Genomic DNA, 23452 nt, shown 5'->3' with positions numbered 1-23452 from the left:
TGCAGATTGTGGTAGATGTGGTGAATGAGTCAGGAATGCTATAGCAGCAGAAGGATTGTGGAGAGATTCAAGAAAATTGCACATACATTAGAGAAAGTAGAAAGTTGATACTTACTGCTTTTGGGATTGTCTAGAGGGATTGCATCACTTCATTCACTTCCATAATTCTGATAGATTTCTTCTGAGAGGCCAGTTGCTAACATTTTACTAAATGCATTATCGAATCAGTGACTAGCAGGAAAATTGAATCAGTTTTGATGGTCACGGGTGCTAGATTCTATGATCCTAGCTAATGCAAAGCAGTTGGAATTGCTACATCACAACCCACTCTCTATCTCCTTTTACCCTAACCTCCCACATCCCCCTATCCCCGGCAAATATCTCTTTCATCCCAGAAGAAATAATCATGGGTAGTGAATGAATCATGAGCAACAAGGCAGTTAAGATATGGAATCTTGCAGCTGCATTCTTTATCACAACAACAAAACATGACAGGACATAGATAGACTTCTGTCCCTCATGCCATTCAATATAAATCGTGTCTAATGTGCCTAATTAGACAGGATAATTTGCTGTGCGATAGAAATATAGCAAAATCGGTAACAGATACTGATCTACATGTACTGTACTTAAATGCACGCAGTATTAGAAATAAAGTGGATGACCTTGTTGTACAGCTACAGGTTAAAAGATATGACTTTGTGGCCATCACCGAGTCATGGCTAAATGATGGATGTGATTAGGAGCTGAATGTCCAAGGATACACAATGTATTGGAAAGACAGGGAGGTAGGTAAAGGGGGTGGCGTGGCCCTGATGGTAAGCAACGATATCAAATCACTAGAATGAAGGGACATAGGATCAGAAGAGGTAGAATCCTTATGGGTCATGTTAAGAAATGTTAAGGGTATAAAGACACTAATAGCAGTTATATACAGGCCTCCAAACAGCAGCCGGGATGTGGACTACAAGTTACAGCTGGAAATAGAAAAATCGTGTCAGAAGGAAAATGTCAAGATAATTATGGGGGATTTTAATATGAAAGTGGATTGGGAAAGTCAGGAAGGTACTGGATCTCAGGAGAGGGAGTTTGTAGAATGCCTACGGGATGGCTTTACAGAGCAGCTTGTCCATAAGCACACAAGGGGATCGGCTGTTTTGGATTGGGTGCTGTGTAATGAACCTGAGGCAATTAGGGAGCCGGAGGTAATGGAACCCCTTGGAAGTAGTGATCATAATATGATTGAGTTCAGTTTCAAATTTGAAAAGGAGAAGCTGGTATCAGGTGTATCGATATTTCAGTGGAACAAAGGAAATTACAGTGGTATGAGAGAGGACTGGCCCAAGTAGATTGGGAAAAGTAAGCTAGATGGAGGGATGGCAGAGATAATTGGATGAAATTCTTACAAGAAATAAGGAAAGTGCAGGAAAAATATATTCCAAGAAAAAAGAAAATCATGAGTGGAAAAATGGCACAAATGTGGCTAACGAGAGAAGTTAAGGCTAAAATAAAAGCAAAAGAGACAGCGTACAAGGAAGCAAAAATTAGTGGGAAAACTGAGGACTGGACGACTTTTAAAAACTTACAGAAGGAAGCTAAGAAAGTCATTAGGAAAGAAAAGATGAATTATGAAAGGAAGTTGGCAATTAACATAAAAAAGGATACTAAGAGTTTTTTTTAAATATATGAAGAGTAAAAGAGCGACACTGGTAGATATAGGACCTATTGAAAATGATGCTGGAGAAATTATAATGGGTAACAAAGAGATGGCAGAGGGACTAAATGAGTATTTTGATTCAGTCTGCACAGTAGAAGACATTAGCAACATACCTGATAGCCAGAGGTCTCAGGGAATAGAATTAGGTACAGTCAAGATTTCTAGAGAGAAAGCACTTGGGAAGCTAAATGGACTAAGAATAGGTAAGTCTCCCGGACCGGATGAGGTGCACCCATGGGTTCTGAAGAAGGTGGCTTTGGAGATTGTGGAGGCATTGGAAATGATCTTCCAGGAATCAATAGACTCTGGCATGGTTCCAGAGGATTGGAGGGTCACAAATTTAGTTCTGCTGTTTAAGAAAGGAGGGAGGCAGCAAAAAGAAAATTACAGACCTATTAGTCTGACATTGGTAGTTGGAAAGTTATTGGAGTCGATCATCAAGGACGAGGTTATGAAATACCTTGAGGTGCATGACAAGATAGGCCCAAGCCAGCATGGTTTCATGAAGGGAAGATCCTGCCTCACCAACCTATTGGAATTTTTTGAGGTAATCTCAAATAAGATTGACAAGGGAGAGGCTGTGAATGTTGTGTATTTGGATTTTCAAAAGGCCTTCGATACGGTGCCGCATAAGATGCTGCTTAATAAGATGAGAGCCCATGAAATTACAGGAAAGATATTGGAATGGGTGGAACATTGGCTGATAGGCAGAAAGCAAAGGGTGGGAATAAAGGGATTCTATTCTGATTGGTTACCGGTTACTAGTGGTGTTCCGCAGGGGTCGGTGTTGGGGCCGCTTCTTTTTACAATATATATCGATGATTTAGATTATGGATTAAATGGTTATGTGGCTAAATTTGCGGATGACACCAAGATAGGTGCAGGAGCAGGAAGTGTTGAAGAAATGGAAAGATTGCAGAGAGACTTGGTCAGTTTAGGAGAGTGGGCAAAGAAATGGCAGATGAGATACAATGTTGAGAAATGTATGGTTGTACATTTTGGAGGAAGAAATAATCAGGCAGATTATTATTTAGATGGGGAGAAAATTCAAAAATCGGAAGTGCAAAGGGACTTGGGGGTCCTTGTACAGGATACCCTAAAAGTTAACCACCAGGTTGGATCGGCAGTAAGGAAAGTGAATGCTATGTTGGCATTCATTTCAAGAGAAATAGTGTATAAGAGTAAGGAGGTGTTGATGAGGCTCTATGGGGTGCTGGTGAGACCTCATTTGGAATACTGTGTGCAGTTTCAGGCCACCTATCTTAGAAGGGATGTTCTGATATTGGAGAGAGTTCAGAGAAGATTTACGAGGATGATTCCTGGAATGCAAGAGCTAACATATGAGGAGCGTTTGTCGGCTCTTGGACTGTATTCATTAGAATATAGAAGAATGAGAGGGGATCTCATAGAAACATTTCAAATGTTGAAAAGGTTGGACAGAGTAGATGTGGAAAGGCTGTTTCCCTTGGTGGGTGAGTCCAGGACAAGAGGCCACGGTCTTAGAATTAGAGGGCACCTATTTAAAACAGAGATGAGGAGAAATTTTTTTAGCCAGAGGGTCGTGGATTTATGGAATTTATTGCCACATACAGCTGTGGAGGCCCGATCATTGAGGGTGTTTAAGGAGGAGATTGATAGGTATCTAAATAGTCAGGGTGTCAAGGGATATGGGGGAAAAGCCGGAAATTGGAACTAGATGGGAGAATAATTTAGCTCATGGTGGAGTGGCGGAGCACTTGATGGGTCGAATGGCCTACTTCTGCTCCTTTGTCTCATGTCTGATCTTGTGTAATGCCCCAAATTCACTTCTGTACCAATTCCCCTAGGAATTAGGAAAGAGGAGTTAGAATGCACGGTAATTATGGGAACGATTGAAGGGAAGAAAGCAAGAGGAAGACAGAGACAAACGATGATGGAGACGGCAGCCAGAGAACTGGAAATGAGTACCATGAATTGATCCACTTGACCCGAAACAGGAGTGTGTGGGCCACGGCAGTCAATGCTCAAACTGGGCGTGGCACCTGATAATGATGTTGATGACCACTTCCCCTAGCCCATGATTCACTAATCTTTCATAAAATTTTCTGCCTTCACGTTCAGTACCCCCAGTGATCTACCCTTCACAGCCCTCTGCCGAATTCCAGAGATTCACTACTTCTGCAAGAACTCACTACACGCCTCAGTATTAAATGACTATCCCTTTGTTTTGTAATTGTGTTCTCTTATTTGAGACTCTGCCACATGTGAGAATAGATCTAAATCTACTTTGTAACACCCCTTTAGGATGGACTTTATGTTTCAACCTTTATTTCTCTAAAGTCCAAAGGATATAGATCTATCTTCTGCAACACACAAAATTCTGGAGGAACTGTGTTGCTAAAGATTTCCAGTATCTGCTGAACTTTTTGTATTTAGGATCTATCTTCTTTAGCCTCTCATAAAGGATAATGCTTTTATCCCAGGATTCAGCCTAGTAAATCTGATCTGGACTGCCTCCAGTGGTGGTACATCCTGGCTTAATTAACAGGACCAAAACTGCATAGTGTATTCCTGGTGCTGTCATTCGAACTTTCTATACATTTGTAAAAATAATTGTTAAAAATGGTCCGTTTTTACCTCTTGTATAATATCATACCTTCCCACATTAAATTACATTTAACAAATTTTCAGCGACTCAATCTGTTCTCTGTTGCAAATATCTTTATCACATGCTCTCCCATCTATGCTCATGTCATCAGCAAATCTTGAATTCTGCCCCTCGTCCTGAGTCATTAACATAACGAGCAAGTAATTGAGGGCCAAGAATGATCCTTGATGGTCTGTATTAGTTATATACTTTAACCTCATGTATTCTTACTCTCAGTCTTCTAATCAGTCTTCAATCCATTCTTACATACTTTCTTCAAAATCACAAGCTCTTACCTTGTGCACTAGTCCACTATGTGGCATCTTGCCACAAGCTTACTGAAAATCCAAATACATACATTTGCAGGTGTCTCTCTTATCAATTTTGCTTGTTACTGTATATTCTCAAACAACTCATTGATTCAAAAACATGAGTTAGAATCCCACTGATAGGCTGAGAACTTAAATCCAATGTTACAATGACTTCCTGGATGTAGTGTTTCCTCATTTTAGTCTTCTGAAGCTCTCTACCCATTAACACTTTACTATTTGGTCCTCACAATCTTCACTTTGCTTTTCCAATATTCTCTTTCGGCCATATTTTCCCTTCATTGAGCTTTTCCAAATCCTTCTTCTAATCTTCTTCTCATCTCAATCATCTCCTTGTGATAACTACCATCTCGCAGAAACAAAATCACCTTCTTTCCAGACTGCTCCCACCATGCCACTCTACCCAATCATCTCTCATGCTCACTCTGATCTTTTCTCCAGCAGTGATCTTCTCCCCTCTCCCACAATTTCTTGCAATCATTTGATTTTCTTCCTGCTAGTAGCTCCTTCACAATTTAGCTTATAATGCATTCTGTCCTCTCTTCCAAATCTTGATGCTTTACTTCATGTCACATCTTCCTGTTACAAGTTTCTCTTTCTTACACAAGTTTTCTCATTTCTATCTTTTCACCAGTTCTCTGCTACCACCCACCCATCCCCCCTTCACCACAGTTGAAGTTACAGTAGCACAGCCTACTGTGTAGTTCATGCAGGAATATGCTGTAAATCCTGCATTATCCTGAGTGTTTCAACCTGAAATGTTGATAATTCCTTGCCTCCACTCCTCATAGATGCTGCTGTATCTGCTGAGTTTCTACAGAGTTGCTCCAGGTTCCAGTGTCTGAAGTCTCTTGTGTCTAAAAGTTCAAAGTAAATTTATTAAAGTACATATATATGACCATATACAATCCCGAGATTCATTTTCTTGCAGGCATACTCAATAAATCTATAGAATAATAACCATAATAGAATCAATGAAAGACTGCCCAACTTGGGCATTCAACCAGAGCGCAGAAGAACTGTGCATCTACAAAAAGAAAGAAGTAATAATAATAATAATAATAATAATAAATAAATAAGCAATAGATATCAAGAACATGAGATGAAGAGTCCTTGAATGAGAGTCCATAGTTGTAGGAACATTTCAATGATGGGGTGAGTGAAGTTATCCAAGAGTCTGATGGTTGCAGTGTAGTAACTGTTCCTGAACCCACATGTCCAAAGGTTCTGGTACCTTCTTCCTGATGGCAGCAGCAAGGAGAGACCATGACCAGGCTGGTGACGTCCCTGATGATGGATGCTGCTTTTCTGCCACCGTGTTTCATGTAGATGTGCCCAATGGTGGAAAGGGCTCTACCTGTGATAAACTGGGCTGATCCCTTTTTTTTTGTTCTAGTGCACTGGTGTTTCCATAACAGGCTGTGATGCAGCCAGTCAATATACGCTACACTACATATCTATAGAGTCAAAGTTTTAGATGTAATGCCGAATCTTCGCAAACTCCCAAGTAGTAGAGGTGCTGCCGTGCTTCCTTTGTAATTGGACTTATGTGCTGAGCCCAGCAGAGGTCCTCCGAAACAATAGCACCTCTCCACCTCTGATCATCTGATGAGGACTAGCTCATGGACCTCTGGTTTCCTTCTCCTGGGAGCCAATAATCAGCTCCTTGGTCTTGCTGACATTGAGTAAGAGGTTGTTATTGTGGCACCTCTCAGCCAGATTTTCAACCTCCCTCCTATATGTGGATTCATCGGCACCTTTGATTCAGCCTACGACAGTGGTGTCGTCAGCAAACTTGAATATGAAATTGGAGCCATGCTTAGCCACACAGTCATAAGTGTCAATTAGGAGTTAATGGAAATAATACAGAATTAATATGTTCAACTCCATAAGACCAAACTAAATTTCTTTACGTTGAATAAGGATGACACTTGGACAAAATTAAAATGAAAATTTGCCTCTCGGCTATCAGCCAGATTTAATCTCAATTGGAAACCATTGCTGCCCAGAAATATACATTCAATTACGTCTTAAGCAATGACCTTTTCCAGCTTGCCAAAATTGTAGCAATATTTGGCCAGTGAATGGGAAATCTTTAGCATAAATTAGATCACAAGCAATCTTAAGTCATAGGTTCCAGGATCACTGCAACTTAATTAATCTTCCAAATGTGACTTTCTTTAAAATGGATGAAAAGATCCTTTAAATGACTCCCTCAAAAAAAATTTCACTGTGGTAAGAGAAAATTGAGAAACTGAGTATTCTGGACCCGAATATTAAAATGTAGTAAAGGGCAGGATTTTAGGGTTAAGAAACTATTGTCTAGAAATGTGCCCACAGTCAGAAAATAAGCAATGAATTTCATGCACAGAGTGTATCGCATCAACAAAACTACATCATGTGCTTTCACACCCAGGGAAAATCATGTTAATCAAATTTCTCTGTGTTCAATATTGATCCTCAGCCATGCTCCCCTGTGCACTCCCACACTATCTGAAGAAATATCATTTGCCATTTGTTCATTTTAACTTCTTTAGCTTTAGTTAATGAGGAGTTTTCAAAATACCGTAAGATACATAGGAGCAGAATTAGGCCTTTGTTGGAACCTTAATTCACTTCACAGTCCTCTTGACAAATTAGAAGAAACAGACACTGTGATATCTAGAACCTCCAGGAATTCAAAGCACATTTTGTCGCTTAATCTATTTAGACCCGAATGCAGTTTTCTCATCATGGTTGATCCAATTTGCCTCTCAGCCCTAATCTCCTGCCTTCTACCTGCATCACTTCATGCCCTGACCAATCAAAAATCTATCAGCCTCTGCCTTAAATATACATAAAGAATTGGCCTCTATGCTGCCTGTGGCAACGAATTCCACAGATTCACCATTCTCTGGCTAAAGAAATTCCTCCTCATCTCCGTTTTAAAAGGACTTTCTTCTATTCTGAGGCTGTACCCTCTGGTCTTAGACTCTCCCACCATAGGAAACATCCTCTTCACTTCCACTATCAAAGCTTTTCACCATTCAATAGGTTTCAATGAGGTCACCCCTCATTTTTCCGAATTCTAGTTAATGTAGGCCAAGAGCCATCAGACTTTCATCATATGACAAGCCACTCAATCCCAGAATCATTTTAGTGAAGTTTATTTGAACCCTATCCTTTCTAAGGGGCCAAAAACTGCTCACAATACACCACAAGACCTCATCAGTGCTTATTAATTCTCAGCATTACATCCTTGTTTTTATATTCTAGTCCTCTTGAAATGAATGCTAACATCACATTTTCCTTCTTCACCACAGGCTAAACCGGTAAATTAACCTTCAGGGAATCCTGCACAAGGACTCCAACTCTCTTTGCACCTTAGTATTTTGCATTTTCTCTCCACGTAGAATGGTCAACCCTTTCATTTTTTTACCACAGTGCATGACAAGACACTTCTTGGCACTGTATTCCATTTGCCATTTCTTTGCTCATTTTCCTATTCTGTCTAGCCTGTCTACTACAAAGTCGTCAATTCCATCATACAAATCATTTACATATACCATAAAAGAACCCGTCTCAACTCAGACTCCTTTAGAACACCACTAGTCATCAGCAGCCTACCAGAAAAGGCTCCCTTTATTTCCATTCTTTGCCTCCTGCCAATCAGCCACTGCTTTAACCATGCTAGAATCTTTCCTGTAATACCATGGGCTTGTAGCTTTTAAGCAGCCTCATGTTTGACACCTTGACAAAGGCATTCTGAAAATCCAAGTACACAACATCAACTGATTCTCCTTTGTTTATCATGCTTGTTATTTCTTCAAAGAATTCCAACAGATTGGTCAGGCAAGATTTCCCCTTGAGGAACCAATGCTAACTACAGCCTATTTTATCATGTATCTCTGAGTACCCTGAGACCCCATCCTTAATAATCGACTGTAACATCTTCCCAACCACTGAGGTCAGACTAAATGGCCTATAGTTTTCTTTCTTCTGCCTCTCTCCCTTGAAGAATGGAGTAACATTTGGAATTTTCCACTCTTCTGGAACCATTCCAGAATCTAGTGATTCATGAAAAATCATTACTAATAGCTCCACCATCTTTTCAGCCACCTCTTTCAGAATCCTGTGGTGTACACCATCTGTATGTCCACATATCTACCTTCAAACCTTTCAGTTTCCCAAGAACCTTCTCGTTAGTCAAGATTTCTTCACATACTTCATGACCCCTGACACCTGGACCTTCCACTTTTCTGCTAGTGTCTTCCACAGTGAAGACTGATGCAAAATACTTATTCAGTTTGTCCACCATTTCATTGTTCCCCATTACAACCTCTCCAGCATTGTTTTCCAGTGATCCAATATCCACTCAAGCAATGTTACATTTTTACACTTTATGTATCTGATGAAACTTTCGGTATCCTCTTTAATATTATTGGCTAGTTTACTTTTGTATTCCTTCTTTACCATCTTAATGACTGTTTTAGTAGACTTCTGGTGGTTTTTAAAAGCTTCCCAATCCTCTAATTTCCCACTATTTTTTGCTCTATTATATGCCATCTCCTTGGCTTTTACTTCTTTTGTTAGTCATGATTGTGTCATCTTTTCTTTGGAATACTTCTTCCCCTTTAGGATGTATATATCCTGTGCTTTCTGAATCAGTTCCAGAAATTCCAGCCATTGCTGTCTGCCATTATCCCTCCCAGTGTTCTTTTCCAATCAATTCTGGCCAACTCCTCCCTCTTGCCTCTGTAATTCCCTTAACTCCACTGTAATATTGATACATCTGACTTTAGCTACTCCTTCTCAAATTTCTGAGTGAATTCGATCATATTATGATCATTTGCCCTAAGGGTTCCTTTACCTTAAACTCTCCAATCAATTCCGGTTCATTGAACAACACCTAATCATGAATAGCTGATCCCCTAGTGGGCTCAACCGTGAGCTGCTGTAAAAAAACATCTCGTAGGCACTCTAGAAACTCCCCCTCCTGAAATCTAGCACCAACCTGATTTTCCCAATCTATTGAAATCTCCCATAATTATTATAATATTGTAACATTGCCCTTTTGGCATGCATTTTCTAACTTCTATCGTAATTTGTTGGCCACATATTTACTGCTGTTTGGGGGTCTATACACATGTCCCACCAGGGTCTTTTTACCCTTGAAGTTCTGTAGCTCTGTCTACAATGACTCAACACCTTCCGAGCCTGTGTCACTTCTAGTGATTTGATTTCATTTTTTTTTACCAACAGAGCAATGCCACCCCCTCTGTCTTCCTGCCTGTCCTTTCACTACAATGTCCCCTTGGATGTAAAGCTCTCAGCTATAATCTTCTTTAAACCATGATTCTATACCTGTTGTAATAGCTGCTTTACCATGAAGCCCCTGTCTTCTATACATGTTTCATGAACTTCTCTCCCTCCTAACATTTACATTGTTCCTATCCATATCCTGATCAATGTAACTAAAATTCTCCACTATCATTATTTCATGTTTGAGATCGGGTGACTCTTTGTCTCCTCACACCATATGGAGGCCAACAGTAAGTACCCAGGCAGCTGCCAATTAGAACTTTATAAAACCAACTATGGAAATGCTTCTGCAGAAGTTGCTGGACTCCACACTTCCTGACAAGCTCTGAGGAATCCCGGAACATCTATCAAATAAGAATGAAAATTGAAATCATTTAAATAAGATGGAGCTGATGTAATCTTCCTCTTATTTTCTAATTTATCTAAATGATTAGGTAGGTCTTAGAGTCGGAGGATAAGCACAGGTGTAACAAATCACTGAACTAATTTTCTAATTTGTTCTGAGACCTAAAAATCGAGAGCTTTGTGAGCATCGCCCAGAGAAAAATGTTCCTCTGAATCCACAAATTCTACACTCTCCTTTAAAATGAAATGCATTGTTAAAGATCAGCTTTCAGTACACAACAGGCTGACATTGATTTGGCAAGATCCTGCCACTGCAAAACTCAAAAGGGTAAGATGCCCAGGGTGTGGTGAGCTACTGAGCAGGTTTTACACAAAAGGGTAAGATGCCCAGGGCATTGTGACCTACTGAACAGGTCAAACACAAAAGCAGAAGATGCCCAGGGTGTGGTGAGTTACTGGACAATTCTTACACAAAAGGATAAGATGCCCAGGGCATTGTGAGCAACTGAACAGGTCTTACACACAAGGGTAAGATGCCCAGGGTGTGGCGAGTTACTGGACAGGTCTTAGACAAATGCTGGCAACACACACAAAATGCTGGAGGAGCTCAGCAGGCCGGGCAGCATCTATGGGAAAAACTATAGTTGACGTGTCAGGCCAAGTCTCTTTGGCAGGACTAACCTCTTGATGAATCCACAGTGAACCTCAAAAGAAATCAGATATATCGAAGTCTGGATTGTTTGAGGTAAAATGGTAGAATTGAAAGGCCAAAGAATGAGAGTAGATTGAAAATGAATTATGCCATGCATAAAAAGTGATACACAACATGATTGCTAGGTACTGTTAAAAAAAAGAACATGACTCTAAAGGGCAGTCAGTGAGAGGAACTGTGATTACTTGTAGATTTTAAAAACACAATATTTCAGTGTTCATCTTCCATGTCAGAAGAAAATGTCAAAGTCAATGAAGAGTTGAAACCAAAGCTGAACTAAGACAAGAGGAAATAGTGTTGTTTGTATCGATGTCATTCAGGTGTAGCAGGGTGCAAGATAAATCTTCACATTGATTCCAACATCTGCGTGATTATTTGGTTATGTACAGAAACAATCTTGCTGGAGAACTATTTCGAATTTGAAAACTAGAGGTGTCACTGCATTCCAGAGCAGTAAAACTCACATAATAAGTCCCAAAGACATAGGAGCAGAATTAGGCCATTCAGTCATGGCTGATCTTTTATGTCTCTCAACACCATTCTCTCCAAATAGGAGAATTGAATATAATGTGTTGTAGGATTAGTGTGAATGGGTAGTTCATGGTCTGTGGACTGTTGGTTAGTTCCTGTGCTGTTTTGCTCTATAATCCAATAACTCGATCTTTCAGAGGATGTGAATAACACTGGACATTAATGCCAGGAGTCAATACTTGTCTCTAAGTTCTTGCCCCTGACCAATGCCCATGTTGTCATCACCAGGCCTAGGCTTCCGCCACCCCTATTGGTTAGTGAAGAGAGTAACTGATCTCCGAGCTGCCGATGATCCAACTTGAAAGACGCCAGCTGTCTCTGCCAGTTAAAGTCAGCAGTCCCTTGCATCCATGCAGCAGCCACGGGAATGGGACCAGTACAGACAGATGCCCATAGAAACCTGCCATGGGGACAATGAGTTCGCTGCAAAAAGTTTCTCAGCCACATTCTGATTCCATTTATAATTCCATTTATGATAGTAAGCCACATTCTGATTCCATTTATAATTCTTATGTTTATTTTGTGGTTCCTTTAATTTTGCCCTAATGACCTAGCAATGACAGCAACGGAAGGAAGATGTGGTCCTATGGGGGATTTGGCGTGTGTGGTTACTTGGTCACCGGAATTACACTCACATGAGGTTTGTGTCAGCAGGCTGGGAAGAAATATGGTCTCCAGGTTCCTCCTTCTGCATCTGCCTGCTCTTAAAGTCTTAAAGTCAGGCAGCAAGGAAACAGGACCTTTGGCCCAACTTCTCCTTGCCAACTGTGTTGCTCAGCTTGCCAATCCCATGTCTCTGCATCTGTCCTCTAGCCCTCCAAACCTCTCCTCTCCAAACCGTGTACTTGGCTAAATGGCTTGTAAGTGTTGCTGATTTAGGGCAACTCATTCCAAATGCACACCCTCCCCACCTTTGCATGATGCCTCTGATGTCCTACTTAAATTTCTCGCTTCTCTTAAACTTCTTGTTTTTAGCACGCATCCCTGGAAAAGAAAAAGGCTATGTACATTCACCCTGTCTACACCCCTACTGATTTTATATACTTCTGTCAGGCTACCCTCAGTCCCCTAAGTCTGAGACACTGAAATCCTAGTCTAGACAACCTTTCCTTGAGGCGCAGGTCCCCAAGTCCAGACACAACCTGCTGAACCTTTTCTGCACTTTATAGTTTACTAATTTCTTTCCCATAATAGGGTGACTAAAACTATGCACAATATGTTGTGCTACTTCACCAACATCTGATATAACTGAATTATAACTTCCTAACTCCTGCCCTGACTGACAAAGACCAAAGTGCCAAACATCTTTTTCTCCACCCTGTGATGTTGATTTCAGTGAGCTACACACTTGTACTCGGGTATCTCTGTCCCAGTGCCCTACCATTCACTGTATAAACCCTATCCTGATTTGATCTTCCAAAATGCACTCACCGTCATTTACCTGGGTAGAAAGTCATTTGCCAATCCTCAGCTCACATACTGATTATGATCTGCTGTAAATTTTCATAAACTTTTACACTATCTACAACATCCCCTATTTTAGTATCATCCAAAAACTTACTACTTACTAGTCATGCCTTGTGCATTCACATCCAAGTCAATTATATAATCTACAAGAATCCCAGCACTAACTTCTATAGCACACGACTCCACTGGCCTCCACTCTGAGAAACAAACTTTGACCATCACTCACTGCTTCCTACCACTGAGCCAACTATGAATCCAGTCTGGCTTCTCACCCATACCCCTTGCAATGTAACCTTGAGAAAACCTGCCATGAGGGACCTTGCTAAAGCCCACAACCTTACACTCATCTGCCCACTTGGTCACCTCTTCAAAGAACTGTCAGCCATGACTTGCCACAGACAGAGCCACTCTGTCTATCCTGAAGCAGACCCTGTCTCTTCAAATGTTGGTAGGTCCTGTCCTTCAGCATCCCCTCTACTAATTGATCCACCACTGATGTCAGACTCACTGGCCTATAGCTCCTTGGCATGTTTTTAACACCCTTTTTAAACAATGGTACTACATTAGCCAATCTCCAGTCTTCCAGAAGCTTCTTTCACTCTTCATTCTATTCCAGTTCTTCTGTAGCCTTCCACATAGCAAGCTTATAGGGCATTCAGCACTGTGAGTCATGAAATACTATCTGCCCTGTCCAGGATACACCTTCAGAATGGTCCAGATAACAGGTGAGGCAACATCCACTTCAATGTTTGGCATGTTGTCCATTCAGAGATGCTGTTCTGTACACTATTTTGAAATGCATGCTTATCTGAATTACTGTCACCTTCCTGTCAGCTTGCACCATGTTCCCCTGACCTCCTTCATGACCCACATAACTGCCGCTGACTGGATTTTTTTTGTTTTTTTGCACTATTCTTTGTAAACTCTAGAGACTGTTCTACACGAAAATCCTAGGAGGAAACACTCAAACCACCCAGTCTGGCACCAACAATCATTTCACGGACAAAGTCACTTGGATCACATTCTGATGTTTGGTCTGAGTTGCTGCCACGTGATTAGCTGAGTAGATATTTACATTAACAAGCAAGGTATACACTCTTAGTCATTTTTTGTGGGCCAATGTCCTCACTGATGTTTCTGTTCTTTATGATTTTTGGATTTTTTTCTTCTAAGATCTATAATAACATCCAAAACCTAGATAGATAGATAGATATACTTTATTAATCCTGAGGGAAATTTGGTTTCGTTACAGCCGCACCAACCAAGAATAGAGCGTAAATATAGCAATACAAAAACCCCCAACAATCAAACAACAAAATACAAACTATGCCAGATGGAAAATAAGTCCAGGACCAGTCTATTGGCTCAGGGTGTCTGACTCTCCACGGGAGGAGCTGCATGTTCGATGGCCACAGGCAGGAACGACCTCCCGTGCCGCCAAGTGTTGTATCACGGTGGAATGTGGCCGAAGTCCAACAGTAAAAATTTCAATATCCAGTCTGCAAACATGTTCCTCGATTGTAATATACCCCGGATTGCACCATTCGTTGTTAGCCAGAACAGTAAGCACCCAACTCCTTTACGCTTACCGCTCTCAGTGCTCTTCCGGTCAGCCGGAACGGTATTATCCACCAAACTCCTCTTCTCCAAAAGTCTCTGTTGTCTCGACCCGGTCCTCTTTCCTCGGCTTTGTGATCCCCCTCTGCATCCTATGGGTTTTCCCAGATTTCAGCAGGGGTGTCCGCCGCTCTGCTTGCTAAACCGGCCGGTATTTGCTGGTCCATGGAATACACAATGCGAACTTGCTTCTGTCCCGCGTGTCGGGATGTAACCATTTCCAGCGCTAAAGAAAACCCAAATAAAACTCTCTCCACCAGCATGTTAGAGAGGGTGCAGCTTCGACGTGTTACCACGAGCAAAAAAATAGAAAAAAAATAACGTACATTAAAAAGTAAGAAGAAGAAAGTAAGAATAGATCGGAACAGCTGTACCAGGCTGCATGCACGACCGGTGCATGCACACTAGCTTTGCAACTTTGCCCCCATAATTCAAATAGAATGCAGCAACATTGGAGCAAGCTCAGAATATGACAGATCCTTGTTTTGGCCTCCCTCACCAAGCATCAGAATTACACTACTTTTCAGTGAAGCATATAGGTGTTAATTTGACTCAGGCCCCGCAGGGGAATTGGGTTTAATCAGAAAAGTGTTAGCTGGAGTGTGTAAGCTACAAGCTTCAGATTTGTTCTTACAAATATTGTCATTAATTGTACAGGTTACACATCTTCTGGATTTATCATGTAGAAAATAAGCTTCAAGCATGTTTTAAATGAATATTTTTTAAATTAACAAGTGATATTGTCTAACAAAAGCAATGATGCATAAACAATAATTTTAACTCTTCTGCTGTAATAGTTAACAGCAGATCATGCCATATGCCAAAGATTAGATTTGAGTAATACTAGCAAAGAATGGAAGCAGAAATGGACTTTTAATCAGACTATTTTCCTAAAACATAGGCCAAATCCAGTTACTTTGTTAAAATTCAGTTAATGGACCATTTGGTGAAAGGTATATTCAATCTCTGCTGTTTCGTCTTGCCCATTACTAATGTTGTGATACTTATGGACTTGGAATAGATCACAAAGACCAACGAAGTTCATAAGTTCAAAGTAAATATATTATCAAAATATGTATATGTCAATGTATACTACCTTGAGATTCATTTTCTTGCAGGTGTTTACAGTAAAAAGAAGAAATGCAATAAAATGTATGCAAAACTATACGTAACAAAGACTGACAAGCCTCCATTGTGATACAAAGAGGTACAATGAGATGCAGTCAGCTGCATGAACACCCAGCTATATGAGAATTGGGTGATTAGAGAAGAGTTACAAAAGTCCAAACAGGATGGACAAAGGGAGGAATCACTTCCTCAACTTATCTGAACACAGGTTCTGCAAGAAAGACAGGATATTACAATTTTACTTATGAGGAGGACACTCTGAATGAACTGTCATCTGCCGCATGCATGTGGAAATCAGATTGTCCTTAGCAAACCCAGGAATATTCAGCTGCTATAAGTACTTCCACACTATTAATCTGCTGTTTATCCACAATGATGGTAGATGATTTTGTGCATTACAACCAAGAGCTCTGCTCTCAGTATATACTTTCCATTTTCTCTCACCTCTTCACACAAACTGGTTATCTGTTCAACACAAGTAATACTCATAAGTATACTGTTGTGAGGAACCCAAACTTGAGGCCCAAAAGTAGTTAAAAAGAAACATGACAACTAATGGTTTCTTCTGTCATTACTGTCCAAACAGCTGGACTGATCTTGAGGTCCCCTTTTAAAGCACACCACTGTCCAGCAGAAAGGGCTGGAATTTCAGGATAAGTTAGACATCCGGCAGATCAAGATGAAGGACACTGCTGGCCAGCATACAAAGAACATCCTTGGTATTGTGAGGTTCATTTGGTCTTCATGTGTTCAGCTCTGTTGGTTAGATTCCAAACTATAAAATTGGCAAGTCCAGGAAAAAGTGTTGATAAATGATAGTTAAATGATTCTGTCAAGAGTTAAACCGCACGTACACTTATGCAATTACAAGTCCAGCTACTCTTCTTCCTAGGATCCATTTGATTCAATCTCTGTGGTTTCAAGTCAGGGCCAGACGTTTACATCTGTACTCTAACTGCTGGGCAGGCTTCTAATGGGTACGTCCTGGCTTTTAGAATTCATGAAAACCCCAGCATAAACTGTATCACCCATATCTCTGCGTTCAAGCATTGGGGCATAATAATGTCTAATTAATTTGATCCAAACACTTTCCAAAGATTTGTTTCACCACAATCTTTCTCACAATTCTCCCATACTTCTGTGATGCTGGCAGGTGTGCAAAGTTCAGAGAGTCCTGAGCCCTGTGATGCAGACACCGACTACTTGTGGTAAGCTGTGATTTGTGAATCAGAAAGTGAATACCTGCCTTACCATATGAGCTTCTCATGGTAGGCACAAGTCCAAAGATAATGTATCCTCCTTCAGAGAGGAGACATGATGTTGGCACACATTCTAGGTGATGGATTAAGGCCCAATGACAAACAGTATTAAACACATTACTCAGAATTAGCAAGGTGAACCTGTCTGAGGTTATCAGGAAGAACATAATTACTGTTCACATGAGTGAGCGTCTCATGCAATTTGGTTGGATGACTTTGAATTTTGTCACCAAGTGAGACCAATCTTTACTATTTTGGTATCAGGCATTGCAAAAAGCTAATTCATCCATCTCCACTACGGATGTTAACCGCTTGTTGCCTAGAAGGGCCAAATCTGATTTCCCATCTCTCTGGTGCTTATTGCTTCCTCAAGAGAAAGAGACAAGTGAGTGTGAGAAATAGGAAAAAGGAGGAGGAAATGGCTTTTTTTACTACTGACTATAAGTGGGAGGTATGAGGTTGCACAATGACGAGGGTAAGTCTAGGCTGTGGGGATGTTTTGGTAAGTGCACAAGCTAAAGTAAATTAGTGCAGCTTTAGACAGAACTGGAGTGAGGATTGATAACATATAGTTAATTTAAGAGTGGGCATGTCCCACAGATGTACTGCATGCAATTATGGAGATGGTATCGCAGCCATGTAGCAGTTAGAAGGAGACGTCCATACTAACTGCTAGATTTTCCTTAGGTTGTCGAGCCTTCACCCGTTTTCTGGGGCAGACCTTACTATTGCTTCACCAGGAACCAAAACGAATGCTGGCAACAAACACAGGATCTTGCAGAGTGCAGAATCCAGACTCCATGAAGTACAACAGCCTGATAGAAACCTTATGGACATATACAGTAAGTTGGGTGAACTGGAATCCCCACAAAAGGAAACCTCCCAAGGTGGACCATAGTTCAGGAGATTAGAAGCCGGTGCGTGTGAAATAGAGAACAAAGAAAATGACATGGCTGGCCCAAGTGAGGCAAGTTGGCAATTGTGGAAGTCTGATAAAAGACAAGAAGTATTCAGCTGCTGTTTGGAGTGAACATCAATGATTTTCATATTAACAATGGTCTCGAACATATTGATGGAAGATGACGCTTTCTAGGCACACAACTTTTAATTATACCATGCACTTCAGCACGTTCTAGATTTCCTTCTATGGCTATGCTTAATGGCATAGAAAGAAAGATGGCACTTGAGACTGGGTATTGGCTCCATCCTGGAGGCAACACTGAGACCTAGGATGGCTGTTAACGTTATTAAACTGAGGGACCCTTCATTACTTCATCAAACATGCAAGTCCAAGTTAAGTTTAATTATCATTAAGCCATACATGAATACAGCTGAATGAAACAGCATTTCTCCGGGGCCAAGGTGCAAAACATACACGGCACAATACGTCACAAGGCATGCACAGCACATTCAAGACAGCAAGCAAACATACTGTCACACACAAAAGGTATATATATAGCCTAAGTCCCTGAGTAACACGTCCCGCAAATTGATGGTGTGTGGGTGCCATCGGCAAAAAAAAAGCAGTTTCGGGCTGTCCACAGACAAACGCACACATGCAATTCAACTTGTCTTACCTCCAATCAACCACTGGAGGGCAGCACGTACGTGGGCGGCCAGTCCCCAACCGAGCATGGCTGTTCACATTCATTCGAAGGGAGTTGTTGACCTTTAATAAAAAGGTTTGCATTCCTTATTTTGGTTTAATTAATATTAATGCTCACCTAAGTGGAATGCTTTATATTGAAATTAATATTACTTTTTTCATTTTTAAGAAGTACTTGAATGAATTTCCACTGTTTGTAAATGTCTGAGAGGAAGAGAACCATCAGAATGAACTGTCAGAAAGCCATCAGGGCTGTTGGTGGGAAGCGCCTTCATCTGTGCTACCTGAAGCCTAAATTTTGGCCCACACCGCTTCGTGGAATGGTCTTGTAAGCAAGGCCTTAAGGCTGTTTGGTACAGTCAGTGCAACAGCAAGGGCCCCTCCAGAAGTAAATGCAAAGCACGGGCCAGTTCCAGGACAATCCAGCCCAACATTACAAAAATAACAAGTGAAAGCAACAATGTGCAAAATATTGCTATTTGGGAACTTTTGTAGGCCTCTTCTGGGAAATGCTTGAATATCAACTCAAGTTGTTAACTTGCCTGCAGTGCAATAGATGTCCTGTTGAGCGTGGTTATTAAAACACTGTGGAATAATTTTAACTTAGCACCATCAGAAATCCTTGAGAGTGATAAATCTGGCAGTCAGACGAAGGACAAAAATGATCTGTGATTATATAGTTTAACTAAGCAATCTGGCATGACGCTATAATTTTGGGGTTCTCCTTGACTAAGTGCCGAGGAACTGATTTGTGTGCTGACTGGGCAGACAAGGTGAAATGGACAGGACCTCACCTGTACAGGGCAGATAAAATCATTGTTTTCAAGGAAAATGGCATTAAGAGGCAAGAAAAAATTAAAGTAAGCCCATAGGCTGTAAGTATGCAAATAGTATGTAAGCCTGAAGTAACAGCGACATCATCTTCTTAAGTCCAAAGTCAGCACAACCACTTAACTCAACTGTCTCAATTTAGGGCACCTCATGATAAATATGTCATGGTGTTGGATTCTGACGTGTTTGATCCAAGGTTCTATTGGAAGATAAGAAAGAAGCATAAAACTTGTTGCTTCATTATAATTTTGTTAAGCGCTGTTAGAACAAAGAGAATTGGAAACAGACAGTAGCAGGAGTCTATGAACAAAGAAGAAAGGAAAGGAAAAGAATAAAGTTCAAAGTAAATTTATTATCAACGTACATATATGACACCATATGTCACGGTCCCGGCCGTCCCTCCCATTTATTCCTCATGTTCTAATTCCCTTTTCCTCGTGTGTCTCCTGTTCCCCTGACTGCGGCGCACTTGAATCTCATCTAACCTGCAGCATAATTACCCCGGCTTTCCATCCACTCATCGCCAGATCCTTGCTTCAGCCAGTGTGGCAGTTCACGTTCTAGGCTGCTTAGAATCGTGTATTCTTAGTTTTGTTTCTGCGCTGTTGTCTGCCTGTGTTAACTCTGTCTCTCCGTGTTAACGGGAGCATTGCATACCGCCTGCCTTCCCATTCATCCTTCAGCCTGCCGTTCTCCTCCAGCCACGCTCACACCCTGGTCTGCATTCCTGCTCTGCCTCGTCCCGCCACCCGCCTGCACTCTCTGTGGGCTCAGTGGTTAAATGCCGCCCTCTCACCGTAGTGACCCGGGTTCGTCCCCCAGTCAAGCCTCGCTCTCTCCTCTAGCTTTCCTCGGTCTAATCCTCACTCCCCGGCCTTCCCTGCAACCATAATAAACACGTGACAGATTACTCTACCTCCGTGTCAGTGTCCTGAGTTTGGGTTCACCTGTTCCCCACAACGGAACGATCTGGCCGGCATAGACCCAGCAGACACAAACACCATCCAACAAGCCCTCGCCAGCCAGAGTTCCCTACTGGGACAGCCTGACCAACTCCTCTGGGAGGTCATGGAGAAACTCCGTTCCCTGTCTGGTCACGTCACACAGATCGGTGACCAGGTGGACCATGTCTCCACTCATATCACACTACCCACACCTGGAACCCAGCCTAGCCAGACCAGACAGCCTGTAGTGGCAAGACCACGCCCCCCCCCCCCCAAGCTTCACCAACACCCCCGCCCAGAGAGACTCACGTACCAGAGCTAGAGCACTACGCTGGAGACCTGGGGAGGTGTCGGGGTTTCCTCCTTCACTGCTCCCTGGTGTTTGAGCAGCAGCCGTCGACCTACTCCACAGATAAGTCTAAAGTTGCTTATGTCGTTGGGTCGCTAAGGGGAAACGCATCAGCATGGGCCACAGCAGTTTGGGACAACCAACCTGATATCTGCTCCTCTTTCGCCAGTTTCATTGCGGAGATGAGAAAGGTCTTCGATCACCCAGTCCGGGGTAAAGACGCCGCTAAGCACCTACTCACTCTCTGCCAGGGCTCCCGCAGAGTTGCTGAATATTCAGTGGAGTTCTGGACATCCACAGCCGACTCGGGGTGGAACGAGGAGTGGCTCCAGAGGGTATTTCTGGGTGAACTTAGCGATCTGGTGAAGGATGAGTTGGCGGTGAGAGATGATTCCGACAGCCTGGATTCCCTGATCTCCCTGGCCACCAGGTTGGACAATTGCCTCCGGGAGCGCCGTGGAGAGAGAACTGGTCATCCACCACCTTTAGACACCTCTCGGCTCTCTTTACTGCCTCTCACCAGAACAAGCCTCTCTCGCCCTCCTGCACCCCGAGTAGCTCCCAACCCTGCAGTTTCCACCGCCCCGGGAGAGGAACCCACGCGGCTGGGACGGAACCGCCGTTTCCACGGCCCCGGGGGAGGAACCCACGCGGCTGGGACGGAACCGCCGTTTCCACCGCCCCGGGACAGGAACCCACGCGGCTGGGACGGAACCGCCGTTTCCACCGCCCCGGGAGAGGAACCCACGCGGCTGGGACGTAACCGCCGTTTCCACCGGCCCGGGAGAGGAACCCACGCGGCTGGGACGGAACCGCCGTTTCCACCGGCCCGGGAGAGGAACCCACGCGGCTGGGACGGAACCGCCGTTTCCACCGCCCCGGGAGAGGAACCCACGCGGCTGGGACGGAACCGCCGTTTCCACCGCCCCGGGAGAGGAACCCACGCGGCTGGGACGGAACCGCCGTTTCCACCGCCCCGGGAGAGGAACCCATGTTGCGGGGGCAGACCCGCCTTTCTCCCACTGACCGTTTCTGGAGAATGAGAGCGGGCGAGTGTCTATATTGCGGTCAGTCCGGCCACTTCCTTGCCTCCTATCCCCTTCGGCCAAAAATGGGGGGCTCACCAGTAGCAGTGGGGACCCCAGTGAGCCAGACAACCTTCCCTGTCGTCCCCCGACCCCGGATGCAGCTTCAAGCCACTCCGTGTCAGAATCAACAGTCCTTGCCTCTGCTAGTGCGAGTGGACTCCGGCACAGAGGGAAACTTCCTGAATGAAAACCTAGCCCTCCAGGCCAGTATTTCTCATGAGCCTCTGTATACACCCCTGGACGCCAATGCGCTAGACGGTAGACTCCTGGCCCGTGTCACGCACTGCACGGAACCCTTGCTTCTCCTTCTCTCCGGAAACCATCAGGAACAGATACGGTTCAATCTAATCCCCTCTCCTCAGGCCCCTTTAGTTCTCAGTCACTTTTGGCTAAGCCGCAACAACCCCCACATCGACTGGCCCACCGGGACGATAGTCAGCGGGAGCTTGTTCTGCCATCTCTCTTGTCTGAAATCAGCCCTTCCCCCAGTGGAGTATGATCAGTCAGGATCTAAAGCATACAGATATCAAAAATGAAGAAATTGTAGCAGGGAAAGAAGATATTGTACATTTCAAGTTAAATTATTTAGGAGAAAATGAAACAAATAGTACAGAAGAAAAATCTGAAAATACATTCTCAAAGTCAAGTGAAAAATTTGAAAATGATCAGTCTAATAATGGAGGAACTGATACAGAAAATTCCCAGTTGCATTTAAAAGAAAGCAGACTGGATACTAAGGAAATTGCTCACGCTTCTCCAGGAAACATGGTGCAAATTGAAAATTTGGTAAAATCTGAAGACAAATGAGAGGTGAAATCTGCTGTAGTGGATGTACCTGTTGAAGTCACACCAGTTCAAGAACAAGAGGAAGAAAGTCCAACACAATCACAAGAAAAGACGACAAAGGTTGAAGATAAAGCAAGAAACCCGATCAGTGATATAAGTAGCCAGAATAAACCAACCACTCATGCAGCTAAGAAAGTAAGCAGTCCTGAGCATTTGTCTGTAACTGAGCAAGAAAAGCATTCACTGACTTCCACAAAAGAGAAACCAACAACTGATTTAAAGTCGGGAAAATCTCCAGCACCAGTATCAATTACAAGATCAAGAAATCAACCATCTCCTGTGATTAAACAAGAGATTCAAAGATTCAAGATTCAAGAAACTTTATTGTCATTCTAACCGTACATCAGCTCTGCAGGGCAGAATGAGACAGGGGCAGTGCAATCATAACATAACAAACGCAACACTAAATAATAAACATAACAATAAATAGTAAAACATAACAGCCACATGTCAGTTAAAATCAGTTATAGGTGTCCAAGTTAAGTGTCCAAAGCAGAGCCAGGTGGAGCAGCTATTTAGCAGTCTGACTGCCTGTGGGAGGAAGCTGTTTAATAGCCTAGTGGTTTTAGTTTTGATGCTCCTGTAACGTTTGCCTGATGGCAGAATAACAAACAGTTCATGGAGAGGGTGTGCGGGGTCTTTAATGATGTATCGTGTCTTCTGGAAGCATCGACTCTGAAAGAGGTCTTGGACAGAAGGTAGGGAGACCCCAATAACCTTCTCTGCTCCCCTAACCACCCTCTGCAAGGCTTTTTT

General features: G+C 42.7%; 1 long non-coding RNA gene across 1 annotated transcript; it reads right to left on the bottom strand.

The window, feature by feature from the left end:
- Window positions 1–14284: 14284 nt before the first annotated feature.
- On the bottom strand, window positions 14285–20976 carry LOC140200728 (uncharacterized). The gene is made up of 3 exons (XR_011886710.1): window positions 20907–20976; window positions 18610–18701; window positions 14285–14924 (listed from the first exon to the last, which is right to left on the bottom strand). It is a non-coding gene; the product is annotated as an uncharacterized lncRNA (long non-coding RNA).
- Window positions 20977–23452: the final 2476 nt, after the last annotated feature.

The sequence above is a fragment of the Mobula birostris genome, chromosome 7 (genome assembly GCF_030028105.1).
Source record: "Mobula birostris isolate sMobBir1 chromosome 7, sMobBir1.hap1, whole genome shotgun sequence".
Lineage (NCBI taxonomy): Eukaryota > Metazoa > Chordata > Chondrichthyes > Myliobatiformes > Myliobatidae > Mobula > Mobula birostris.
Note: the sequence above shows the minus strand (reverse complement) of the source record. Positions and strands in the feature narration are given on the sequence as shown.